The sequence below is a fragment of the Puma concolor genome, chromosome A3 (assembly GCF_028749965.1).
Source record: "Puma concolor isolate L17-30 chromosome A3, mPumCon1.1.hap2, whole genome shotgun sequence".
Taxonomy (NCBI): Eukaryota; Metazoa; Chordata; class Mammalia; order Carnivora; family Felidae; genus Puma; species Puma concolor.
Window position 1 is genome coordinate 124626045 of NC_141669.1, and position 27835 is coordinate 124653879.

At 43.5% G+C, this 27835-nt stretch overlaps 1 long non-coding RNA gene across 1 annotated transcript; it reads left to right on the forward strand.

Annotated features, from left to right (window-relative positions):
• Positions 1 to 1569: 1569 nt before the first annotated feature.
• Positions 1570 to 27687, forward strand: LOC147582746 (uncharacterized). The gene is made up of 3 exons (XR_015248778.1): positions 1570 to 1778; positions 25171 to 25254; positions 27615 to 27687. It is a non-coding gene; the product is annotated as an uncharacterized LOC147582746 (long non-coding RNA).
• The last annotated feature ends 148 nt before the right edge of the window (positions 27688 to 27835 follow it).

Here is a 27835-nt window from a genome sequence, read left to right on the forward strand (position 1 = left end):
TATTATATGAGTAAATATGACTATGAGAAGTAGTACAAAGAAAATGTTCAGGTGACAAAGCATAAAGTGACATGCTTCCTGACTTGGTCTGGGGGCTCAGAGAAAGCTTCTGACAAAGCAACAATTAAAGAGATCTGAAGGAGAAGTCAACCAGGTGAAGAACGGGGTCAGCCGTGTTCTAGGCAGAAGAAACAGTATGCACAAAGGCCCTGATCTCTAAGGAAGAACCTTAGAGATCTTGAATAGTTAAAAACAACAGCGACAACCCAGTCCTTGTTTTGAACTTGAGTAAGAGAGAGGAGGGCGAGATGGGATGGAAAGGTAGAGGTAGGGGGGAGACCCTATAGGCCTTGTAGGCCAAGAGAAGGATTTTGGACTTTATCCTAAGAACACAAGGGAATTTATTTATTTATTTATTTATTTATTTATTTATTTATTCATTCATTCATTCATTCATTCATTCATTCATTTATTTAAAAGTAGGCTCCATACCCAGTATAGAGCCCAATGTGGAGCTCGAACTCATGACCCTGAGATCAAGACCTGAGCTGAGATCAGGAGTTGGATGTTTAGCCGACTGAGCCACCCAGGCACCCCAAAACCACAAGGGAATTTAAATCCTGGCTCAGCCACTTACTAACTAGCTGTGAGATGGTGGGCAAGTTACTGAACCCCCAGCACTCCAATCTTCTCATCTGTAAAAGGAGAACAACACAGTGCCTATTTCATATCAGAGGGTAGTTTCTAGGATTAAATGAGTCAATATATGTAAAGGGCTTATACAGTGAATGGCAGATAAGAATTTGCAATTACTGTTGAAGAGTTTTAATCAGGAGAGTCATGTGATGAGGTTTATGCTTCAAGAAATCCCTCGCCACTGCATGAGGGAAAACTAGGCTGCAGAGGGGAAAGGCTGAAGGCAGAGGGCCAGTGAGAAGACTGTGTCACCCAGGAGTGAGATGATGGCTATCTCGACCAGGCTGGAAGCAATGGAGACAGGACGCATGACTAGGAATTGGTGACTTGAGGACTGTGTGCAGGGAGGGCTGAGGTGGCTGGGATAGGAGTCAGGGATGGCTGCCAGGGTGCTAAGTGGGATGGGAGTTGGTGGGTGGGAGTGCCAGGCTTTTACTGGAAGCCGATGAGTTAAATTTTGGACATGCTGAGTCTGAGATGCCCATGAGACATGAAGATGGAGATCTTGAACAAGGAGACCAGATGCTGGGGCTGCAGAAACTATTTGGGAGCTGTTAACATATGGATGGCAGTTAAACCACTGGGAAGAGATGGAAGTACTCAGAAAGAGCATGTAGCGTTTGAAGAGTTTAGATTCAAATCTCCAGCAGCTGTATGGTTTAGGGAGAGTTACTTAGCATCTCTGAGACCCAGTGTCAGCTCTGAAAAGTGAGGCTGATGATACCTGCACCAAAGAGTTGTGTGGGATGCAAATGAGATAATGTATGAGACACCTAGCACTTAGCTCAATCAGTATTAATCCCTTCTCTCGGTCTAGCCCCCCCTCCTCACTCATCACACACATTCTTTTCCCACCTTGGCTTCTGAAGCAGCCTGTGCCCAGGGCACACTGCTGGCCTGCTTGTACCTGCTGCCCAAGGGCTGAGCCCAGAGTGGTTAGTGTCCAGATGGGAGCATCGTGGACCAGCGGAGACCGTCACACACGCACAGAGTGAATCCTGCTGTGACATGAACACTGGCCTCTGAGCCGGTGGGACTTGATTCAAGTGTCATCTCTGCCTCCCACTTTCTTGAGGCCTCAGGTAAGTCCTTGCGCCTTCCAGAGCGTCAGGCACTTCATCTGCATGGTGAGGAGTTAGGTGATCCTGCTCTGTGTTAGTTTGCTAGGGCTGCTGTAATGAAGTGCCACAAACCAGGTGGCTTCAAATGACTGATATCTGCTCACAGTTCTGGGGGCTGGAAGCCTAAAATCAAGGTGTCAGCAGGGCCATGATCCTCTGATACTCTGTGTAAACTCTTTCCTTGAGTCTTTTTAGCTCCCTGTCCTTGGTGTCCCTGGCTTGCGGCTGCATGACTCTGATCTCTGCCTCTGTCCTCACAGTGGCCTTCTCCTCTGTGTGTATCTCTGTGTCTCTTCTTATAAGGACACCAGCCACCCTACTCCAGTATGCCTTCATCTTAACTAACTATATCTACAGTAACCCTGTTTCTGAACAACATCACGTTTTCAATTACTGGGGTTAGGACTTCACTGTATCTTTTTGGTGGGATACATTTCAACCCCATAATACATTCCTAGTCTTTGTAGAATTTCCTCTGAATTTGTAGAAAGTGAGGAGGAAAAAAATCTCCATGGAGGAGAAAGCTGGGGAATGTTAATTATATTTTTACTTGTTAGAAAACAGTTTTCTGATGACTAGAAATACACATTCTCTCTGTTAATTATGGTCTCCTTGTGGCAGGTAATCATTGCAGGTAAAAGGGCCTTTTATTGAGAGAACAAACAGAAAGGCAAGTGCTAGACCCTGCTACCCCTGGGAAGAAAATGTTTGTGCTTAATTGGAAAAGGCAAACTTTTTCTGCCCTCTGTTCTGTCTGTCACATTCTGTCTAGCATGGGGGCAGGGCTGGGGGCAGGGTTGGGGGGACTTGTCTTTCTCCTCGCCCCTGTTAAACTGGACCACTAGACATCATTCGCCTTCTCCTGTAGAGGCAGCCATTCCCCTTTGCTGTCCTGCTTCAGGGAAAAACCACCTTTGACTGTGGGAGGCTCTGGTGTCCTCACGGCCCGTACAGCACCCTACTGGTCCACTCCATTGACAAGGTCATGTAATTGACCGTGGAGATTGATAAGAGGCCCATATCCTAGGGCTCTTGTTGAGCCTCAAAAATTCATGGGCCAGTTGTGCTCCTTAGTATTGTACCCAATGACTTGAAAAGTTATGTCCACATAAAAATTGTGCACAAATGGTTATGGCAGTTTTATTCTTAATTGCCAAAACTCAGAAGCAACCAAAACGCTCTTTAATGGCTGAGTAGATAGACAACCTGTGGTACATATATCTGCTCAATGAAACGTTATTCAGCAATTAATTCAGTGATTAAAAAAAAAGAGTTATCAAGCCATAAAAAGACATGAAGAAACCTAAGGCATGTTGGCAAGTTAAAGGAGTCAGTCTGGAAAGGCTACATATTGTGTGATTCCAGCTACACGACAGTCTGGAAAGGACAAAACTGTGGAGACAGGAAAAGATCAGTGATTGCCAGGGATTGGGAGGAGTGGAGGAAAGGGGGCATTTTCAGGGCAGTGAAACTATTTTGTATAACACTGTAGTGGTGGGTATGTGACATCATGTGTTCGTCAAAACGCATAGAATCTTCAACACAAAGAGTGAACCCTAATTAAACTATGGAGTTTAGTCATTAATAATGCATCAGTATTTGGTTTGTCAATTTTAATAAATATGCTACTCCATGCAGCGTGTTAATAGTAGGGGCCCTGTGTGGAGGAGCGAAGGGGGTTTATGGAGCCTGTGTACTTTCTGCCCAGTTTTCCTGTAAACCTACAACTGCTCTAAAAAATAATGTTTGTTAATTAAAAAACAAACCTTGTGGCCATTCACTTTCGGGACGCTCCTGGGGCTACAGGTGTGGGGCCTCTTGCAATTTCTTCTGTGAAGCAAGAGGCACCCATGCCCAATGTGGCTCTTCACATCTGGGTGGCCTGTTTCAGTCAGTGAGTGTGCTGTCCTGCTACCAGCCGTGCCTGGCACCGCAGGCAAGAGGAGGCCCCGCAGTGGGACCAGACAGCTGTGTGAGCGACCCTGCCTCTTGACGGTCTGGCAGCACATCAGGATGCTGTTCACAGCTGGTGGAAAGTTTTGAGAGTTCCCTCAGGGTCAGGGAGGGACTGGGGCATGGCAGGTAGGACCGTTGCCTTGGGCACAAAATTTAAGGGGATGTCCCCCAAAACTCCGTAGTCAATATGGATAATATTTTTAACTCTGTGTTTTAGGAAAAGAAAAATGAAGGTAGAAATATCCTTATCAGAATGTCAGAACTGTAAGTAAAGACAGGGTTTGACCCTGTGCTCGCGTGACTTGGCCTCATTTGCCTCTCCCTTACCTTGGCCCTGTCAGATCTTGTCTTTATTTAATGTTCTGACATTTGATTTATCACAGAGTATTTTATACGAATTTTTATTTTAAAAATCATTTCAACAAAGTATTTCTTGTCTCACTTGTTGAGATTTTGGGCACTTCCCTTCAGTTTTGTGCCCAGGACAAGTATCCCATGCCTCTCAGTTGTCAGGTTAATATATTCATTCAGAACATATTTATTAAGTATCTACTATGTGCCATTTAGCAGTGGGTGAGATAACTTGCCCCATGGCTGTGGGCCTTCTTCCTTCCTGGGCAAACTGCCATTGCTCAGGGAGATCATGGCCAAGTGGCCACAACAGGCTGCATGTACCCCACACCCAGACTTCCTGGACTGCCTCCACTGCTCAGTGCTCAGTGCTTCAGCAGCAGATGTCCAATCCCAGCCCTCGATGGGGTATCAGACCTCATTGAGGGGACCTGGTGGCAGAATGGTTAATAGGCCCTCATTTGCATTGGAGGGGAAGCAACTGGTCTTAATGGAATAGACACTTACTCTGGATTTCCTTTCCATCAGGTCCTGGCAGCATCCCCATCCACAAACTTGTTAAATGCAGCCATAGCTACAGTATTCCCTCTGGCCACAGTAAGAGGAGTGAGGTGCTCATGGGATTTGCTATTTTTACTGTGTAGATGCAGAAGCAGCCAGCCTAGTGGAAAGGGAAGTGGCCTGTTGAAGACTTAGCTCTGCCAACTTGAAGGCTGGGCTGCTGTTCTGCAGGACACGGTATATGCTATGAAGTAGCAACTGGTATCTAATGTTTTGTCTTCCTTGGCCAGAATATGCAAGTTCTTCCCCTTGACCCTGGAATCATTTTTTTAATGTTTTTTTTTTTTTTTTTTTTTTCTTCAAGAGAGAGAGAGAGCATGCACACACAAGCTGGGAAGGGGCAGAGAGAGAGGGGGACAGACAATCCCAAGTGGGCTCTGCAATGACAGCAGAGAGCCCAATGTGGGGCTCGAACTCGTGAACACTTAACCAACAGAGCCACCCAGGTACCCAGACTCTGGAGTCATTTTATGCAGAGACCTGGAGTTGGAGCTGAAACTTGCCCAAGTCACTTCCCTACCCAGCAGTCCAGCCCCTTAACCTGTGTCCCTGTGTTGGCATCTACGATTTTTCACCATCTTCCTCTTGCAGCCGGGGTTGGCCCACAGACTTTTGGGAGCAGCCTAGATTCTAGTTCTAAACTGGAGGACCCCAGAACCAGGACATTTTGCTAGCTTCATGATGCTCATGCTCTCCAACTAGAAAACTAACATCCAGATCCTCTATGGTCCCACAGTTTGCCCTCAGCACAGGGTTGCTATGTACAGGAGTATAGGTTGTGTGCTGTACAAGCCCAGAGGGCACCATTCAGATGGAAAAGGATGAGAGTGATGCCCTGGGAATTGTGCAGTGCAGCAGCCTTGTCTGAGCAGTTAGGCATGAAGTGACCACACCCTTAGGGCACTTGTACCAATGCATTGAGGGAGAGGGATATGGCAGGCTGACTCTGGTGCCTGAGATCAAGGTACTGATCATAACAATAACAAAAATCCTCATGACGACCTTGTTGGGTGATATTAATGATCTTAATATCATCCTCATTTTAGAGATGGGGAAACTGAGACTCTGTGAGTTTGGGTAATTTGCCAAGGATGCACGGCTGAAAAGTGGTAGAGCCCCGGTTTGAACCCAGGTAGTCTTCCTCCCCAGCCTGTGCTCTGAGGTAGTGGTGGATCAGCACTGTTGTATCCCTGGATTCTTCATTTCAAGACTGAGAACTGGATCTGCCTCAGAAAAACCTTGCCAGATCCTAAACATACTGCAGGGGAAGATTTGAAACCAGACAGTCTAGGTCAAAGCCATACTCTACTACATACCAACGTGATTTTGGCTCCATCCCAAAGTTTCTCTGGGCCTCCATTATTTATTCAAATGCACCTTTGATGGTGAGCCGGTCTCGTACACTTACTGGATGCCAAGCACTGCTAAGACTTCAACTGCATGACTTCAGCCCTCATGCAGGTCTTCCTGGGGCCCTTGCTGCATGGGACCCTGGCCTGGCGTGGTGTCCAGATAAGGTGTGTGTGGAAGGGCTTTTGAAGCGTCCGTGTTCATGCACACACATTCGTTGGCAAGAGTGGTGATTGCTTGTGGCCCTCTGCTAGGTGAGTCACGTGCAGCTCTCATTTACTCCTACAAGGCAGGCACTGCTGTCATGTCCACTTTCAGATGAGGACACTGATGCTCAAAGATGAGAAATCCCTTTCTCTGCGACACACAGCTAATGGGTGGTGGATCTGGTTTCTCAACCCAGGCAGGCTGACTGCAGATTCTATTCTTGACTTTAAGTGACCACGCCCAATGGACTCTCCAGATGGCCCTTCTTCACAGGCCCCTGCACACCACCTACCTTTGGCTAGAACACGGGGAGGGGGGAGGTAGAGAAACTCAAGGGAAAGAAATAGCTAATTATCATGACAGCTGCAGCCTAGAGCATCTGTGATTGGTCCACAGTTTCTCCAAAGGGTGAGTTTTGTTGTTCCCCATGATCCAGAAAATTGGGAACACAGTGGGTGCCAGGGAGGCCAAATCTGCCTTCTATGAAAGAAGTTAGGCACAAGGAGAAGGCCCTTGGAAGGATGAGTTTTCTCCTTTACTGTTGCCAAGGGCTCCTCTCTGTATTTCATCTTCATTTGGGGCCATTGAGAGGGAAGAATGAAGTTATAAAAAGACTTGCTTCCAAGGCATGTTATTAAGGCGCCTCTTTGTTTGCTGGCTTCTGCTGGGTCTTTACTAGCAGCATTTGCAACGTTGGGGGACTTGTACTCGAGCTCTGAGAGAGGAGGTACCCACATGGCCCCGCAATGCCCTGGATGACCCTCTCACACACCTTGACAGTGGGAAGCTGAGATTCATAGATGTGTGACAGGATCTGGCGTAAAGAGAGGAGCAGACTGGCCACTCAGGGAGTGGGCACAGGTACATCGGGCAGTGTTGTTGGTCACACCTTGGGAGATTTCTCTCAAACTGGAAAGATGTTTGGATGGAGGGGAGTCAAAAACCAACAAAGATGCACTATCCAGGGATGAGACATGACCTTCAGTCCTGACTTGGCTTATAGGAGACATGAGAGCAGCAGGGGTGGGGATCACCATGGGGTGAGGGACACTGGGGTGAGTTCTGCTTTAAGCATCTGCTTCCTGGACCATGGTTGTGCTCTGCACCTATTCACCATGTAACCCCAGGAGGTCTCTCAGTCTTTGCCTTGGTGTCCTCATCTGCTATCAGGACAGTGAAACTGTTAGAGCCTGTGGTGTTGCTACTTTGGTCAGTGTTTGCCTGCCCAGCCTCTTCCCCACCTCCCTTCGGGCTCATTTCCCTACTCTCCATGGTGTTCATGGCACTTCCATCTCAGCTCTGCTAGTGCCCAGCACAGGGCCCGTCTCGGAGCAGTTGCTGATGATGTAAACCAAATTAACAAATTCATGAAGAAATGAGTGCTGGTAAATAGACTGCCTGCATGGAAATAAGCTGGAAGGAGATATGTGGGCTCCACAGAAATGGACAAAAGCCCTTTGGGAGATCCATCATTCCATCTATCTTGGAATTTTCATCTTTTAATCAGTCAATCAATCAATCAATTTGTTTATTGAGAGCAAGAGAGCATGAGCACGCACAAGCTGGGGAAAGGTGGAGAGAGAGAAGGGGAGAGAGAATCTTAAGCAGGCTCCATGCTGAGCCCAATGCAGGGCCCAATCTCATGACCCTGGAGTCTTGATCTGAGCCAAAATCAAGAGTCAGAAGCTTAACCAACTGAACCACCCAGGTGCCCTGGAATTTTCATCTTGATGTATTTCGCATGCTGAGTGATGCTTTGCTTTGAGAAATTGTAGCTCTCAATAGAAATGGCCATGCAAATGTTATACATTTATATGAAAAAGTAAAGAATTTTTGTTGCTTGGATAATTCAAATTTATTTGTAAACATTTATTCTGAACATTTATTCTAAATTTATTCTTAACATTTTATTCTAAATGTATGTTCTGATTGGGTAGTGCAGAGCTGCCAGACAGATAACTTCTTATATCTGGTCACTAAGACTCTAAGCTATATGGGATGCAGGGAGAGCTGGATCAAGGGGACATCTTGAGAGAGTTGTATTGCTGATTCTGCACATCTTCAGGAATTCACTTTCTAAGCCTCAGTTTGTTCTTTTGTAGAATAGAAGTGTTGATTTCTTCTAATAAATACAATATGAAGAGGACAATATGTCATCCCCACTTTTTTTTTTTTTTGAGAGAGGGAGAGCGAGAGAGTGCAACCACTAGAATCTCAGTGGTTATAAATTGTCAGAGGCACTAGGGCAGTATCTTCTGTATTTCAGCACACCCTTGCTAAAGTAGAAGCTAATCCTTCTGGCGCTGGCATTCTGCAATATTGGGTTTTATGATCATGGAGCCTCACTTAGGTTTAGGTGAGAAAAGTAGCCAGATCCTATATGGTCTTTCTTTTGGGTTCCTGGACCAATTCCAATGTGTTTGGAAGGGGCAGGGTTCTCCTACTCCTCCAATAAACAATTCTTAGACACCAGAAAGGTCTTCAAGAATTCAACTCAATTCTAACACTGTCTACTTGGAAACACCATCAGATTCCACAGGTTAAGGGTTCAGTCTTACAAGACTGTCCTACCCTCCCTTCAGATACAAGGCACAAGCCCAGGCTGTTACCTGTCCTTCTGACTGACCAGCTGTAGATGGAGGTTTCCATGACCTCCTCCTTGGACTTCAGATGCCAGCTGCAAGTGCACATTGTTACCTTTACTTCTGGTCAACTGGAAATAAGTTAGCGGTTACTACGATCCCTTCTTCTTGTTTGATTAATTTGCTACAGCACTCACAATTCAGATAAACATTGTACTTACTAGATCACCAGTTTGCTATAGAGGGATATAACTCAGGAATAGTCAGATGGAAGAGGCACACAGGGCGAAGCATGTGGGGGGAGAGCAGAGCTTCCCTGCTCCGAGTGTGCCTCTCTCCTCCAATCTGCACGTCTTCACCAGCCTGGAAACTCTCTCAGCCCCGTCTTCTTGGGTTTTTACGGAGACAGTTATCTGAATGACTGAATATTTATTTTTCTTATAAGCCACAATTTCACAGTCTTACAGACTCTTACATGGCTTTGCTTTTCTCTGAGAAGGAACCAGGGGAGGGTTTTGAACGAAGAGTGGTCTGATTTGACTCAGGCTACGAAAAGGATCCTTCTGGCAGCTGTATGAGGATAATGTGGAAGACAGCACAGGCAGAGGCAGAGCAAGGAAAGAGGCTATTGCAGTGGTCTGTGTAAGGAATGATGGTGGCTCAGACCAGAGTGTTGGTGATAGGGGTGGTGACAAAGAGTTGCATTCTGCAACTACTTTAAAGTGTAATGCCCCAGGATTTGATGTCAGTAAAAGACAGATGTCAGGGATGACATGAAGGTTTTGGGTCTGAGCAATAGTAAGGGTGAGTTACCTTTTCCTGAGATGGAGGCGACAATAGGAGGAACAGCTTTGAGGCACAGAAAGGCAGTAGGAATCAGAAGCTTGGTGTTAGACGTGTTTTTTTGAGGCACCAGTTAGAGACCCCTGGGGGGCAATGTTGGGTGGGAGGCTGTTGGATATGCACCTGTAGAATTCAAGGGCAAGTTCTGGGCTGGAGGTATAAATGGTAACTCTCAGGTATATATGAACCTTTTTAATGCCTTTGAAAATAGTTGTCAAATTCCTTTTCAGAAATGTTCATAAATTAATACTATCTCTAGAGGATATGGAAATTCCCAAACGCTGGCTATTACTTTAAAAAATTCATGCCAATTCAATAGGAGAAAGATGATGTCTCAATATTTTAATTTTCATGATGTGAATTTCCAGTGAGATTAACTTCTTAATGTTTTTTGGCCATTTCTCCTTTATCTCTTGTGAATTGCATGGTTGTGTCCTTTTGTCCATTTAAAAAGTGGGGGTGGGGCACCTGGTCGATTGGGTGTCCAACTCTTTTTAAAAATTTTTTTTGATGTTGATTTATTTTTAAGAGACAGAAACAGATCACAAGTGGGGGAGGGACAGAGAGAGAAGGAGACACAGAATCCTAAGTAGGCTCCAGGCTCTGCGCTGTCAGCACAGAGCCTGACGCAGGGCTTGAACTCACAAAGCACAAGATCATGACTTGAGCCAAAGTCAGATGCTTAACCAACTGAGCCACCCAGGTGCCCCAGTGTCCAACTCTTGATTGCAGCTCAGGCCATGCTCCCAGGGTCGTGGGATCGAGCCCCACGTCGGGCTCCATAATGAGCATAGAACCTGCTTAAGATTCTCTCTCTCTCTTTCTCTCTCTCTCAGAAAAAAGTGGGAATGACATATTGTCCTTTTCATATTGTATTTAGTAGAAGTCAATATAACTTGTTAGGTGACAGTTTTTCTGAATTTTATTTTGTTTATAGTGCTTGCTGATGTATGGGAAGGTTGGCATATTCGTGCAGTCAAGTATATTATCTTTCCTTTTTGAGTTCTTTGTTTTGTTTGGAAAGCCTTTCTTCTAATATCAGAAAAATATTAATCTATATTTTATTCTAGATTTTTATATTTTAATTAAAGTAATAACTTGCTTATTCATGAAATTTATTTTGATGTATGATGCCAGGCCTTGAATTTTTTCCTGCCCCAAATGGTTAATGAATTGTTCTTGCATCATTTATTGGGCATTCTGCTACATTTCTCATGAATTTAAGCATCACTTTAATTGATACTAAATTCCTGCATAGACTCAGGCCTGTTTCCAGGCTTTTAATTTTTTCACAGCTATGTCTACTTTTCTACACTGTTTTAATTTTTATAATTTACAACTCACCTAATATCTGGTAGATCAGAACCATTATTTTTTTTTTTGAAAATGTTCTTTATTATTCAACCTCTTTTTTTCCTTTGCAACTTTAGACTTAACTTGAGAAAGAGACAGAGAAAGTGAGCAGGGGAGGGGCCAGAGGGAGAGAGAGAATCTTTTTTTTTTTTAATGTTTTGAGAGAGAGAGAGACCACATGCATGAATGATGGAGGGGCAGACAGAGAAGGAGAGGCTCCACTCAGTGTGGAGCCCGACTTGGGGCTTGATCCCATGACCCTGGGATCGTGACTTGAGCCGAAATCAAGAGTCAGATGATCATCCCGACTGAGCCACCCAAGCGCCCCTAGACTTCACATTTTCAAGTTCTAGAAAGTTTCTAGCCAAATTTTAATTATAGTTCTCTGAAGCTTACACATTAGTTCGACAGGATCAATAGATAATATTGTTTTCTCACCCTTGAATATGGTGTGCTCCCTAACCATGCAGGCTTTCCTTCATGTCCTCAGTATTCTTTTGTTGCTTCTTCATGTACTAATGCACATATCTGGATGATTTTATTCCTAAGTAAAACAAAACAAACCAAACCAACAAAAACCCCGAACTCCCCTCCACCCCTCTGCCTAATCTGTCCTCTCTGTCACAGTGGTTCTGAACAAGAGCGATTTTGTTCCCTGGGGAACATTTGGCAATGTCTGGAAATATTTTTAGTTGTCACAGCTGGGGACCCAGTACTGGCGTCTAGTGGGGAGAAGCCAGGGATGCTGCTAAACACCCTGTTACACCCGGGACAGTTCCCACAACAAAGAATTGTCTAGCCCCAAAAGTCAGTAGTGCTGAGGTTGAGAAACCCTCATGTATCTGTGTGGTGACTGGAATCTTTCTCCATGGGTTGTCCTCCTGGTATCGTGGTATTTTGATCAGTGACAGAGGTGAGTCTGTTAAGTGTCACAAGGGGTACCTGTCCTCTGGGTGTCTGCTTCATGCCTTGAGGTGAATAGCCTCCTGTGAGAAGCTGTACCCCTGACTTGCATGGTGGCCGGGAGCGCTGAGTTGCGTATCCTTCAGATCTTAGTCTGTCAAGTGTCTGTTCTGGACTCTTGGTGTCCTTCCTAAAGGAGGCCAGTTTTTCGGAAGGAGACCAAGGAAGATCTGAAAGGAAACCAATGGTTGCATTTAAATTTCAGTAACTGGCAAAACTCACCTCAGATGACATAAATCAAAAGTGTTTGCCAGGAGTGAGGGTGGAGGACTGGTAGGGCCACAAGGGAACTCTCTGGGGATTATTTCTGGCATACTGGGTCTGGTGGTCAGATGGAGAGCTTTCTCCAGGTCTTTTTATTCCTGAAAAAAGAGGTACAACCATAGTGGAAGCCCCTTTGTATCCCTCCCACTCTCATTCCCCTTCCTCTCTTCCCAGAGGTGGCCAGTGTATGGAAGTTGATATCTTTTACTTCTATTTTTTTGTATTTTTCAAACAGTATAGTTTAGTCTGTTTTTATTTTATTTTATTTTATTTTGTTTTATTTTATTTTTTCTTCTTATTATTTTATTAAGTAGGCTTCACACCCAGTGCAGAACCTACCATAGAGCCCAGTACAGGTCTTGAACTCACAACCCTGAGATCAGGACTCAGACACTTAACTGGACTGAGCCACCCAGGTGCTTCAGTCTGTTTTTAAGCATTAAAGTATCACACTGTATATATAATCCTGCATTTTCTTTTCCACTTAATATTTTTATATCTACTTAATTCATCTTAACTGCTACATGGCATTCTATCGTGTGTGTATACTTCCAGCTTACTTCCAGTAAACTTACCCAGTTTCCTACTGTTGGACATTTAGGTGGTTTCCAGTTGTTCTTTATCATAATGCTTCAGTGAGCATCCCTACTGTGCCTTTGTATTTATTTTGTAACCAGTCAGAGTATTGTTTTTCAATTGGCCCTCTTGAGTTCTCTAGAAAGACAATATTATCATGGGCTAAAAATTATACTTCTGTTTCTTTCTCTCATAATTATGATTCATATCTATTTCTGGTCCTTTTACATGGCTTAGAAACTTTAGAACAATAGTAAATATCAGTGGGAACAATGGCCATCCTTGTTTTGTTCTTGACATTAATGAGGTGGCCTCTTGAGTTTCACTGTTAAGGATGATTTGGGCTTTCAGTTTAAGATAGATATTATTTATCAATCATGCTGAGGTATTATCTTTTTTTAACCTGAGCTTATCAGGAATTAAAATCATGAATAAATGAATTTTGTAGACTAATTTCAATATTATTATGAAATGCTTTTTCTTATTTGGATTAGTATAGTAATAAACTTATAATATTGAAACAATCATGCAGTTTTTTGATGTATTATTCTTCTAATCTATTGCAGGATTACGTTTGCCAACATTTTGTTTACTACTTTTGCATATATAACATATTAAGTGTGATTAGCCTGTTATGTTACATTATTTATTCATTAATTCATTCATTTATTTTGGCTGTCTTTTAAGTCATGGTCACCAGGTTTTTTCCCTAAGAGTACATTTTTAAGGTATAATTTACACACAGTACAATGTGCAAACCTTAAGTGTACAACTTGATGAATTTTGACAAATATAAATATCCCAGTAGCCATCGACCAGATCAAGATATGGAGCATTCTCATGGCCCCAGAAAGTTCCCTTGTGGTTCCTTCCAGGCAGTCCTCCACCCCCACCTCTAGCAACCATTTCTGTACTTTCTGTCATCACACATTAGTATTGTCTGGCCTTGAGCTTCATATAATTGGGATCATATAATTTGTACTCTGTGTCTGGCTTCTTTCATTCACCATAATGTTTTTGAGATTCATCCAAAACCTTATGTCAGTAGTTTAGCTTTGTAAAATGAACTGATATGATTTACATCTTTTTTCATGCCCTGAAGGGGTTTATGTTACATGGAAATTATTTGTTCTGTGAAAGGCTGAAGTACTGCACCCATGAAATCCTCTGAGGCGGGAAGCCATTTTAGAAGGCAGTACTTGACAACTTTCTTTACATTTTTTTCCTTTATTATCAGTCTTTTCAGGTAGTCTAATTTTTCTCGAGGCAATTTTGGTATGTTATGCTTTCCCAGAAAATAATCCATTTCACTGAGGTTTTGAAAGTATTAGCATATAATTATTCATAGAATCCTCTTATAATTTTAAAATCTGTGTTTTCCCTTTTTTCATTTATAATATTTATTTATGACTCTTTCAGTGGTGGAAACAAGGCTATATCATGAACCAGCTCTAAAACTTCTCTATCAACTTTACAGTTTTCTGTTAAGTTTACTAATCAATAGTGTTTGCTTTAACTATATTTTCTAGATTTCTTTCTATGTTTTTTTTAATCTTTTATAAAAACCAAATTATTTAAATGGACGTTTATTTTACCCACTTTCATCCTTTTCTGATTAACCATAAGGGCGTTTAAGGTTATCAATTTGCCTGTGAATCAGCTTTGCCTCATCCCATAAGATTTCCTATATGATTTTATCTTTTTCATTGTTTTTGAATTACCTACTTACAGTTTTGATTTTTCTTCTTTAGCCCAAATGTTAACCAGGAGAACACTTAAAAACGTCTAAGTGATTGGAGTTTTTGGTTTGTGCACTAGGGAAGCGTGTTATTTTTAATTTGCCACTGCCTTCTAGGTAGGATGGTTTCTGTGCCTTTAGGGTTTTTTGTCTGATACATAGATAAGAAAGGTAAGAGATCTTACCCAAAGATAAGAAAATTAGAGAAACAGACCAAGAGATCCAACATCCAAATAATAAGAGTTCAAGAATGAGAAAACAGACAATGAAAGGGAAGACATTATTAAAGAAATAATTCAAGAAAAATTGCTAAAATTGAAGGATATTGATAGGGCCCCTCAAATGCTCAAGAAAATAGACTCACACCTTTGAAAAAATACATATTTTAAAAGGATGGTGCATCTTAAGTTTCTGGTTGACTTAGAAGATAATTGAAGTCACATTTGGGGAATGCAAATTAACTTAGGACTTGCATGTGGCCAGAGTGTATACAAAAGGACCTCTGGCATCTGATAACATAATGGATTGGTAACAGGGTACCTGGATGGCTCAGTCGGTTAAGTATCTGACTCTTGGTCTTGGCTCAGGTCATGATCTCACAGTTGGTGATTTTGGGTCCCATGTCAGGTTCCACAACAGGTGGTGCAGAGCCTGCTTGGAATTCTCTCACTCCCTCTTTCTTTGCCCCTCCCCCACTCACTCTGTATCTCTCTCAAAATAAATAAATAAACTTAAAAAAAATAATAGATTGATATCATGTCAAGGAAATAGGTATTCCTATTATGAAAGAATGTCCTATAGAAATATGACATTCTAACTTCTGAAGTATTTTAGATTTAAGTAGGGAGGAAAACCTGTCATAAAACAGGGAGGGAGGCAAACAAACAAATAATCTAGTACTTTTGAAGAGCTATATGATTTAAAAAGCACTGCACCTGTGTTTGATCAAATATTTCGGTCAATCCTAATAGTATCACAAGTGAGGCATCATGACTCCCATTTGGTAGACCAGAGTGTGGCTCAGAGAGGTTAAAATGAACGGTCTAAATTCATAGAATTTGCAGGTAATAGAGCTGGGATTTAAATAGAGGTCTCTAATTCCCTTGGCCTGTCCCATATGGACACCTCAAGGACACAAGATGGTTGAAGAAGGAAGAAGAAAGGGTAAAAAAACAAAGGATGAAAAAGGACATGTGCCAGCTAAGTCCACTTAGCTGAGTAGGTTGCCACTGAGTAGGCAAACATGAGTTTCGTGGAAGCCAGGAGCAGAAGCAGCCAGTATGTTCCTTCCTTTGGCTACCTAGAAATTGTTTACATGGATGAATGAGGTTGTTTTTTTTGTTGTTGTTGTTGGGTTGTTTTTTTTTTTTTTCTTGGCTTTGGATAATGTGGATTATTTTCATGGAATGGAATCAAGTTTTCAGTGTAGTGCATACATTTAATATTTAAATACAAGTTGGCTGGCTTTTTCTCTCTTCGTGACAAGATTATTATGATGATCCCAAATCCTGTGAAGATTTAATGTTGAGTTGTTCTAATAAAAATAAAGTGACAGCATTTAGTATTTTAAATACACAGAAAGTGCTTGCCTATTATTTTCTAGCTTTCTTTTCTCTGCCGTCTTTCCCAGGACTACTTCCTCTCTACCCTCTCCCCACTTCCCATTCTTCTCCATCAATTCAACTGCTGTTACCTCTTACTGAATCTTCACCTCATAGAATTCCAGAGAGAACCTCTAGTTCAACCAACTCATGTTGTAGGTGGAGAAACTGAGGCCCAAAGAGTCAGGAAGATCTCTGACAAGGACTAAGGTCCCCTGTCTCTGCCTAACCTTCTTGAAGGAAGATCACTAATCCTTATTCCCAGCAGGGAATTTGGAAAGTGAAGGCTCTGAGGTGGGATAGAGATTGGGGGCATTTGAGAAACCAAAAGGAAGATGGTGTGCCTTGGGCACAGGGAATGAAGAAGTGAGTGGGTAGAAGGGTTAGCAAGGACCATGGTAAGCCAAGCTATGTAAACCATGGTGAAGATATGGGGTTTATAAACTAGTGAAGAGTTGTCATCAGAGTGGTATGATTTAGCTTCAAATCTCAAAAGATCTTTAATCTGCTTTGTGGAAACAGATTGGAGAGAACAAGAAAGCCGAAAGAGAACAGTGAGGAGCTACTACAATTCTTCAGGTGAGAAGTGATGAAGGCAGTTGGGTTGGAGAGAAGCAGACAGAAGGTAATATTGATTGTCAGGGTTTGGTGACAGATTTATATATTGGGGTATGAGAGAGGGAGGGGGCAAGGACGAATCCTAGGTTTCTGTCTTGTGCAGATAGGTAGATGGAAGAGCCCCTGTCGAGGCTGAGCATTGGAGGAGGAGCATATTTGAATGGAAGATCCAAAATTTACTTTTGCATGGCAGTTTCTGTGATACATTCTCATGAAGATGGATATATATCGTGAACCATATTTTTAAAATTCTGTTTCTAACTGGCTATTGTTAGTATATAAAACAATTGTTTCATACAAATTTATTTTGTATTTGACCAGTTTACTGACCTTTTTCATTAGTTTGAATCGATTTTCTGTGATTTAAAAAAAATGGTTGTTTTGAGAGAATGTGCATGTGAGTGGGGGGAGGGGCAAAGATAGAGGGGGAGAGAGAATCTTAAGCAGGCTTCATGCTGTCAGCATGGAGCTCAGTGCTGGGCTCGATCTCACAAACCAAGAAATCATGACCTGAGAGAAAACCCAAGAGTCAGATGCTTAACTGACAGAGCCACCCAGGTGCCCCTTTCTGTGTTTTTTTTATTGTTATTGTTTTCTGATCTATGATTAAATTGTCTGTAAATAATGGTAAGTCTGCTTCTTCTTTCCCAGTGGTTTTTACCTTTTTTTTTCTTGTCTTATCACCATGGCTATAGCAGAAGTTCTTCTATAGTTACCTTTATTTTTGTAAATGTTTGTTTATTTATTAGAGGTGGGGGGGAGAGAGAGAGTAGGGGAGGGGCAGAGAGAGAATCCCAAGCTCTGTCAGCCCAGAGCCCACCTTGGGGCTCAATCCCACAAACCACGAGATCATGACTTGAGCCAAAATCAAGAGTTGGATGCTTAATGGACTGAACCACCCAAGCGTCCCTATAGTTACTTTTAAAGGAAAAATGACATCAATATTTGAGCAGCTAAGGGGAAGATGATTTGGAGACAAGAGGAAGCTAGAGGCATAGTAAACAGCTAAGAAATTATGACAGTAGTTGAGGGGTGGTATGATCATGTCTTTGAATAGGGTGGTAACAGAAGACATAGAAAGAAAAGGATAGCAATACCAAGCCTCTTCCCCCAACACTCACAAAGAATTGTCTGGCCATACGAAATGATCACAAAGCCTCAAAACTAAAGCATGGTAGTCAGACTGACAGGAAGTAAAAAATATTGGGTATTAAACTGGGTAGTGAATATTAAAATTGGGTAGTGTATGTTCATCCGAAAAAGAGAACAGAAAGGAAATTTACAAAAATTCTGTTTGTGAACAGTTATAAGAAGGTAGGGTCAAAAGATATTAACAGATATGTTTTTTTCTGATTTATCTCCATGGTTAAAGCTTAATCCATCTTCTTCCAAAATGTCTCATAACAACTACAATTTATGTAACACAAGTGTGCATATAACATCATTTGGTTCCCCAATACCTCTGTGATGTGGAGAGTAATTCATATTTATCTAGGACTTGACATTTTCTACCATGCTTAGATTACCTCATTTGATGCTTATAGTCCCAGGGCTCACTCCCTTGCAATTCAGGCTCGAATAAAAATCAATCTATGTTCAGTTCTTTGAACACAAAGTCTTGTGTTCCCTTTACTAAGCCTTGTGGTTTACCTTGTGCATACCTGTTTCTCCTTTAAAACCCAGTTCAGACCCAAGGAAAGGTCTTTGTTTCATTGCAGGAAGGGAGAGGTAGAGGTGGGTGTAGACAGCAAGGTCCCTAAAAAAAAATCCCAGCCAGGGGGCACAGCACAATGTCAGATATCCCACAGATACAATATTACCTGCTGGCCTGAGTTTTGCTGAGCTCCCTTACTTCTGGAAAGAAAAGAAAAAATCCTTCCTCCTTTAGCCAAATGCATTTCCTTTGCACATTAGACTGTTCTCTGGCTTATCTTTACCAGCCACCCCTCTGTTTGGGGTAGATGTCAAACCATGTGTTTTGTGGTGCAAGAGACTCATGGGGGTGATGTGACGTTGGGGGCTGGGCACTGTCCCCACAGGGAATGCCCCAAAGCTCCAGAGTCTGGGTAATCTGAGGCCTTCTTCCTGGGTGAATAGAGTCTTGGGAAAGGTGGAATATGCTTTGCTGGAACTGAAACTTTTTGCAGTTAGGCTGGTTGGATGGGATGGAGCCTTGGATGGTCTTCAAGCCTTGGGGACCCCAAACCAAAGACCCTAAAGGATCTGTTTCTGGAACCTTTTCTATACATACCCCAAGCTGTTCCTCTGTCAAGCTGGGAGACTGATAGAGATATGGATAGAGTCTATTCCATTTCTCTCAACTATAGTGCCCAGTCTGGTGCCTGGAACACAGAGCACCACAGAGGATTTGGGTAGAATTCAAGCCACAGTCAGGCTTTTCTCTCTTCGCTTTGCCTTCTGCCCCAGCGTCTCAGCCATTGCTCCATAACCTGTCACGTAGCTGCCTACAAAAGAAGATAAAGGTAAAGTCCCAAGTGACTTTATGGATTGAAGAGGTTTCAAAGCTCTTGCTTTAGAAGCTCAAGCAGAAGTTTTACCCTGTGTTGACGGGATAAAGCATTCTGCCAGCAAGCCTGGGCTTGTCTGCGACTAGGGGGCAGGGGAGAAGGGAGAGCAATGTTGTCACTTTAATTGCATTGGCATAAATATTTGATATTCAATAAATTAGATCTGGAGCAAGGAAAACATTCTTGCAAATGGATTTTTTACCTGGAGCCCAGCCCCATTAGCAGAGGAGTGGAGGGCAGCCTGCCCCAGGGCCGGTAATTAACTCAAGTGGAGCAGAACTAAGCATTTTTGACAGCCTTCCTGGTCTGGAATTAACTGTCATCTCAGAGGAAAAAAGAAACTGCACTGTCACATTACGGTTTACAAGAGGCTCCCAGTGCTGCCAGTGAGTGAGTTTAGTTGTGTCTCCCCCTCATGCCCTGCAATGTTTTTTCATCATTAAAGACAAGCTTAAAAGCAACTAATGATGTATTTTATATCCACATACCTGAATCACAGATTTCACCAAAAGAGAAGACATTAGCATGGTAATTCAATTTTTTTTTCCTTTTTGGCCGTTGGAATGCAACAAGATACAGTGGGTGCTGTTATAAGTCACAACACTGTGATATTTGAAGATAGTGCAAACTGTATTTTTTTTCTTCTTTCTATATCAGGACTTGGCTAGAATGAGCAAGAGCGTAGCCACTGTCTGTGCCGCCTCCCTCTGCCCCCACCCAGTGTGGATGAAAGCAGTAGTTGCTTCTCAGAAAAGACAAAACCATTGGAGCCTGAAGCTCTTTCTAGAAGCCACTACTTGTCTACTCGTTCTGTGGAAACGGATACAGTGGAAATTGGTGCTGTGTCGTGCCTCATCTTGCCAGTGTTGTGTGCAAGCAAATTTTTATAAGGTTGGAGATCTGTTAGCCAGACTTAGCATGCACATGTCTATATGCAATCTACTGTGATGGACTACTGGCTTCAGCAAGGAAGGGCTGAGTGTGTGTGTATGTGCTTGTGTGCATGTGTGTTTTTGTGTATGTGTTGGGTGGGGGGATGAGTTGTGCCACAAAGTATACACAGATCACACTTACTTCTCAGATTTTCCACCTGCTTCAGTAGTAGTGGAATCACAGCTCACCTTTCTTATCACTGACCCACACTGTTTCCCTTGTGTCCTGCAGTCAATGGGAACCCCAGTCTCTTGACTTTTTCCCCTTTTTGCCATCCTGTTCACTCTTGGCTTCTGTCTGGCCTCACTTCTGATACAGTGTTAGATCTGAAGATGGGACTGTGTCCCTTTGTGGTTGGAAATCTTTCTGACTTTCCACTTGATGCTCCAGCAGGGGTCCCTGACCTTAGATGTCCTCAGAATCTGAGGGATCTAGATTGCCTGGACTAGAGTCTACAGAGTTGGGCCCCAGGCAGTTTGAATGTTCTGTTGGGCTGACAGCCCCTGGCTTACAAGATCAAGCCCTAAAATCTTGGCCTAATATCTTAGCCTGGACTGACACCTCCCCTTTGGGCCCCAGAAAGTGTAAGCCTTCAGAACACCCTTAGACCTTCCCTCCTCCCACTCTTCTGTTGGTTAACTTCCACTCATCCTTCAAAACCCAGTGAAATGCCACCTTCTCCATGAAGAAGCCTTCCTTATTCTCCCAGGTCATTCACTCATTCATTTACTTATTCATTCAACAGATGCTCAGTGATTGCAGGTGCCAGGCTTTGAGCTGGGTTCTGTAGATGACTTAGCAATGTATATAACAGAAGTAAGGAGTCCCTGGCTAGTGGGGAAGTTAGGAGAGACATGGGCTGGGCAAGGGGGGGGTGGTCAGTGAGGGCTTCCTGGTGGAAGTGACAGTTCAGGGTGATCTGAAGCATGTTTAGAAGTTAGTCACAAGGAAGGGCAGCTGGGTGGCTCAGTCAGTTAAGCATCCAACTTCAGCTCAGGTCATGATCTTGTGGTTCATGGGTTCAAGCCCTGCGTCGGGCTCTGTGCTGGCAACTCAGAGCCTGGAGCCTGCTTTGGATTCTGTGTCTCCCTCTCTCTCTCTGCCCCTCCCCCAATCATTGTCTGTCTGTCTGTCTGTCTCTCTCTCTCTCCACGCCCCCCCCCCCACCTCAAAAGTAAATAAACACTGTGGGGTGCCTGGGTGGCTCAGTCGGTTAAGCGTCTGACTTTAGCTCAGGTCATGATCTCACGGTTTTTGAGTTAGAGCCCCGAGTTGGGCTCTGTGCTGACAGCTCGGAGCCTGGAGCCTGCTTCAGATTCTGTGTCTCCTTCTCTCTCTGCCCCTTCGCAACTTGTGCTCTGTCTCTCTATGCCTCTCAAAACAAACAAACATTAAAAAAAAAAAAAAAGTCACAAGGTGTGAGGGGTAGGGGAAGAAAAGAAAGTCCTTCCATATGGAAAGAGTGTGCTGGCGGACCTGAGAGGTGAGATCTAAGCTGTAAACAGAGGCCGGATTCTGGCCTGGTTCACTGTTTGGCGTGTCCCCCCAATGGAAGAGGGCTCACTAGGTATTTGTGGGTGAAAGGAAAGGCCTTATCCTGGAGGATTGGGTCTCCTAGTTTAGAGAGCTAGTGGGAGTGCGGGGTAGAAGATATTGAAGTGGAGCTCCAATGTCAGGAAACACAGGATGTAATCCCCAGGATTATAGAGATAGAGAGGTGGTGGGTCCTTACACTTTAAAGATCAATATGTAAAAAATTTAGGGCTCTGTAAGGAATCATTATTCCTATTTCACCTGTAGGTTTGGAGTGCTTAGGAGTTAACTAACATGTCCACAGGCATTCAGCTGGTAGGTAGAGCTAGGATTCGAACCCCCAGCCTGGCTTTGGAGTCCGTGCTTTTAATGGCTCTCTTGGGCAGACTTGGCCTGACCCACCTTCTCACCGGAGCTGTTGGTTTTTCTTTCACCTCCTGCAAGCAGCCCCACACCTGGCCCAGGGCAGACTCCTGGGGGTGACTGGAGATGGAGAGGCCTCAGTGGCCACCTGTCTCACTGAATGCTGAGATCCGTATCACATCCCTGGACTGGAATTTTCAACAATAACATTTAAGAAGGAAAATGGATTTTTGAAAATATGTTCAGATCCCTTGGAGAGAATGATATGTGGCCCACTGTGGCTGATGTGTTGCTGCCCTGTGCTGGGGAGAGGCAGGAGGTGTCGGAGGGCAAGTCAGCAGCCCTTTCCCGGGACCTGGTTCTGTCACTACTGTTGCTGGCTGGGCTTCCGAAGGCTGCAGCTGGGCAGTGTGCTGGCTGGGTCAGGGAGCACGTTATGTGCTTCTGTCTCTGCCCCACCCCCCAGATATTTTATTAAGAGCTAATTTACACAGTAAAATGACAAGTCTAAATATTCAGTCGGACGCCTGACTGACTGAGCCACCCAGGTGCCCCTCAATGACTTTTTAAAAATAATCTTTTTACTTTTGAATAATTTTATCATCAGAAAAAAACTGTGAAGATAGTACAGAATTCCTAAATACTTTACACTGAGTTTTACCTAATGTCAGCATTATCACAATACTGTTGTTGCAACTAAGAAACCAGGGTTGGTATGCTACTATGAATAAAGCTCCGATTTCATATGGATTTCACCCACCTTCTTCATTAATGCCCTCTTTCTGTTCTAGGATCCCATGCAGGATACCACGTCTCTTCAGGTCTCTCTGGTCTCTGATGGTTTCCTTGTTTTTCACAAGCTTGACAGTTTTGAGGAATACTGCTGTTTTGTAGATGGATCCTTAGTTTGAGTTTCTGTGATGATTTGCTCACGCTTGCACTGGAGTTGGGAATTTGGGGGAAGTTCCCTTCTCGTGACTTCCTATCAGGGGCACATGTCCTCTCAATGATTTATCCGTGGTGCCACTGACTTTTTTACAGATCTAGATCTAGAACATTTCCAGCTTTCCAGAATGTCACTTCCTGCCCCTTTCCAGTCCATCTCTGCCTCCTGCCCCAAAGGTAACCACTGTCACCTTGGGATACCACTGTTGGGATTTCTGTCACTACCAATTAAATGAAGGGTGCCAGTGCTTAGATTTGTACTAGTGGAATCATCAGAATCCTCTCTTCTTTGTCTGACTTTTTTTTTTTTTGCAAAACATAATGTTTTTGAGATGCATTCCATTTTGCTTTTTCACTGTTGCTGAGTATTCCATAGTAGGAATACACACAATCTATTTGTCCATTCGACTATTGAGCCACGTGTGGGTTGTTTCCAGTTTGGGGCTATTATGGGAAAGCTGCCATGGACATTCTCATGTGGTTCTCTTTGGGGATGTGGCGTGCTTCAATTGAGAGAGTCCAGGTTGGGGGTGGGGAGGCTTTAACCTCATCTCTTCATCTCTCACTCTTGACGACTTTCTGAAAATGCCCTCATTTGTTCTCTCTACAAATAGATTACAGAAGAATGAAGCCTCTAAAAGGAACAGAGAAATTTGTGCTAGGAGGTGTACATTCAGTGTGTTAGCAAATCTCATCAGCTCTGGCCCTAAAATATTTCTTCAATACACCCACTTCACTGTTTTCCCAGCTCCCACCAGAGATGAAGCCACCTCTGTCTCTCCCCTCCTCACTGATCTGGCCTCCTCAATTCTGTACCCCCTAGCCTCCAGTCCACGAGAGCACCACCAACCAATCCTCCACCCTTTACACCCCATTAAGGCCCCAGAAGCTTCCCTTTGTCTTAGGAGACCCTTCCACCTCCCTCTCCTGCACTTCAGACTCTGTGGCCTCTAGTTCTGCCTCATCTCCCTCCCCAGCAAGCTCTTTGCCCATGGTCTCTGCAGTGGCTCTTCTCTCCGCCTGGAACGCACTTCCCAAGGACACCTGCCTGCCACCTTCCTTTCTTTCAGTTAGGACTGTTTCACTACCACCTCCACAGAGAGGCCTCCCCTGACTACCCGTTCATCCAGTCTGTCTTTTGACTGGGTAATTTAATCCACTTACTTTAAAAATAATTGCTGGTTGGTAAAGACATAGACTGTTTTCATGTAAAAAACTCTTTTCTGCCTGTTTTGTAATTCCTTACTTCCTCTGGTTGTTTTCCTTTGTGACTTGATGACTTTTTTATAGTGTTATGTTTTGATTCTTTTCTCCATATCTTTTGTGTTTCTACTACAGGTTTCTTCTTTGTGATTACCACGAAGCTCACATAAAACATCTTCTAGTTATGACAGTTCATTTTAAGCTGATAACTTAATTTCCATCACATACAAAAACTCCACACTTTTACCCCTTCTGCCCCATGTTATCGATGTCATTATTTACATCCTTTTATGATATGTACCAACGAGCAGGTTATTTAGCTATAGTTATTTTAAGTACTTGAGTCTTTTAACTTTTTTGAAATTTTTGATGTTTATTTATTTTTGAGAGAGAGACAGAGAGTGAGCAGAGGAGGGACAGAGAGAGAGGGAGACACAGAATCTGAAGCAGGCTCCAGGCTCTGAGCTGTCAGCACAGAGCCTGATGCGGGTCTCAAACTCATGGACCTTGGGATCATGACCTGAGCAGAAGTCTGCTGCTTAATTGACTGACCCATCCAGGTGCCCCGAGTCTTTTAACTTTTATGCTGGCATTAGGAGTGATTTATGCCCCACCATTACAGAATTAGGGTATTCTGAATTTTACCGTGTGCTTACCTTCACCAGAGAGTCCTCTACTTTCATATGTTTTCATGTTCCACGTGGTATCCCTACCTTTCAACGTGAGGAACTCCTTCTAGCATTTCTCATAAGACAGGTCTGGTTGTGATGAACTCCCTCAGCTTTTGTTTGCCTAGGAAAGTCTTTTTCTCTCCATTTCTGAAGGACAGCTTTGTCGGGTAAGGTATTCTTTGTTGACAGTTCTGTTTTGTTTTTTTCCTTTCAGCACTTTGAGTGTATCCTCTGTCCTGACCTTCATGGGTTTGCTGGGAAATCCTCTCACAGTCTCACGGGGGCTCCCTTGTATGTGGTGAGTAGCTTTTCTCTTGCCACTTTCAAAATTCTGTCTTTGACTTTGAACAATTTGATTTTAATATGTCTAATAGAAGATTTTCTGATATTCAGCCTACTCTTGGTTCTTTGGATGTTATGGATCTGGGTGTTCATCTCTTCCCCTGGAGACTTGGGAAGTCATCTGTCCTGAAGTCAGTGTTTGTGGGGGTGTGGAGGCTGGTCTCTCCTGGTCCGCCATCTTGTTGCCAACACTCCAGGCATCTCCCTCTTTGCTGCTTTAGACATGGTTTCCTTTGGTTCTTTGAACATACTTAAAAGAGCTGATTTAAAGATTTTGTCTAGTAAGTCCAACACCTGTGCTTCCTCAGGGACTGTTTGCATGGGCATTTTTGTGAGTGTGTGTGTATGGGCCATACTTTCTTTTTTATTTGCGTATCTTATGTCTTATTGTTGGAAATTGGGCATTCTAAATAACATGACGTGACAACTCTGGAAATCAGATTGTCCCTCCTTCCCAGGGTTTGTTGTTTTGCTGTTTCTGTTACTGCTGTTGTTACTTATTTGCTTAGTGACTCTACCGTGCTAACTCTATAAAGTCTCTGTATTTTTTGTTGTTTGTGGCCACTGAAGTCTCTTCTCAGCCTCGTGGTCAGCCATTGATTGGATAGAGATTTCCTTAAGTCCCTGGAACCAGAAAGTCTCCCAGGCTTTGTCAAGGGGTTCTGTATGTGGGGCGCACTTTCACCACGCAGCCTAGCATCTACAGCACTGGCTTGGTCTCTACTTCCTGCTCACAGGGGGCCCCAAGATGAGCCAGGGGTGATAGCTTACTGCCTTCTCCTACCTTTCCTGATCATGCACGCAGCCCTAGGCATGTGCACAGCTTTCTGTGTGTGCATGGCCTCCTTTTCCACACCTTCTATGGAATTCTCATTCTCCAGCTTTTCCTTTTAAGTTTTTTGGTTATTAGCTCGTTGTTTGCCCAAACTTATTTCTCCTTCAGGCAGCTAAAATGTTATATAATTGCTACTTACTGTTTTTGACAAAAGCTCCTGGGGGAGGAAATAAAAGACTGTTTACACTGGCTGAGCTCTGAGCCAGGTCAACTAAGGATGAGCCTTACAAGTGGGGTTTTCCAGGGGACTGCCAGACAGATCAAGTGATGATGATGATGCTCTGACATTGGGGCTCTGAAAAGCTCCACTCTGTTCTGACTCCATCAGTGGCAGCTGGGCTGCTGGGCTGCAGGTTTTCCCAGTGATTTGCTAGTGATTATGGGTCGTTAGTTTTCAAGGTTATTGTGGGCTGGAGAGCAGGGGGCGGGACTAGGGCAAGTTAAAATGTCACAAAGCTCTAGGTTCTTATCAAGATTCATTGTTTTCCTTGAAAAAGCACCCCATCCCTGATCGCTACAAACTTTTGGTTAATTTCTAACATTCTAAAGCAGTAGATTCTGACAATTTTTGCCAGTGATCCCATTGCTTTTATGGTCAAGAGGGTTTTTGGAGATTCTTATTCTGACAGTTTTTGATAATGTCACTCTTATGTAGACAAACTTAGGCCTTTTCTTCTTTGTGATACTTCTTATGGCTTTTATGCTACTGTTATTTTCTCCAGCTAAATGCCACCGTGGATATACCTGTAGTTGAACAAAGTTGGGTTTATTGACTCTTTGCAACACAGAAGCCATACATTATGGGAGAACTGTGAGGCACCTCATCAGGAGTATTACAAAGGACTTACAGGATCTGCACCTGGGTCAAGTAGTTTTGAGAAGGTTTTAAGGAAATAAGGCTTTTCTTTGAACTGGACACTTTCTGGAGGTGAAGGCAAGTCTGTGATTGCATATTCTAATAAATCTGATTTAGAAAGTGCTAGGAATGAAGTGAGATTAAAGCTATAATTGACAAAGAAGTAGCAGTCACCCTCATTAGCTAGGGCCGGGGGTAGAGTAGTCTGAATAATGGCTGCCACAGTCATCAGATCATAATCCCTGGAGGCTGCGAATATTTCCTTAGATGGAAAACTTGTCTTTTCAGCTGGGACTAAGTTAAGGATCTTGAGATGGGGAGATTATCCTGCGTTATTCAGGTGAGCCCTAAATATATTCCCAAATGTTTATGTAAAAGGGAGGCATGGGGCACCTGGGTGGCTCAGTTGGTTGAGCGTCTGACTTCAGCTCAGGTCATGATCTTGTGGTTTGTGAGTTTGGGCCCTGCACCAACAGTGCAGAACTGCTTGGGATTCTCCCCCCCGCCACTTGTGCGTACGTGTGCTCTCTCTCAAAAATGAATAAATAAACTTAAAAAGAAAAAGGGAGAGGCAGAAGTTCACACATACCTGCTCTCTGTGTCTGTCTCTCTCTCTCTCTCTCAGGAGAAGACAGTGTAAAGATAGAGCTGAGAGATTTGAGGATGCTGACATTGAAGCCTGGAGGGATGTGTCCACAAGCCAAGGAATGCCTACAGCCACCAGAACCTGAAAGAGGCAAGGGATGGATTCTTTCCTAGAGCCTCTGGAGGAGGCACTGCACTGACTATACCTTGATTTCAGCCCAGTGAGACTGATTTCATACTTTTGTCCTCCAGAACTGTAAG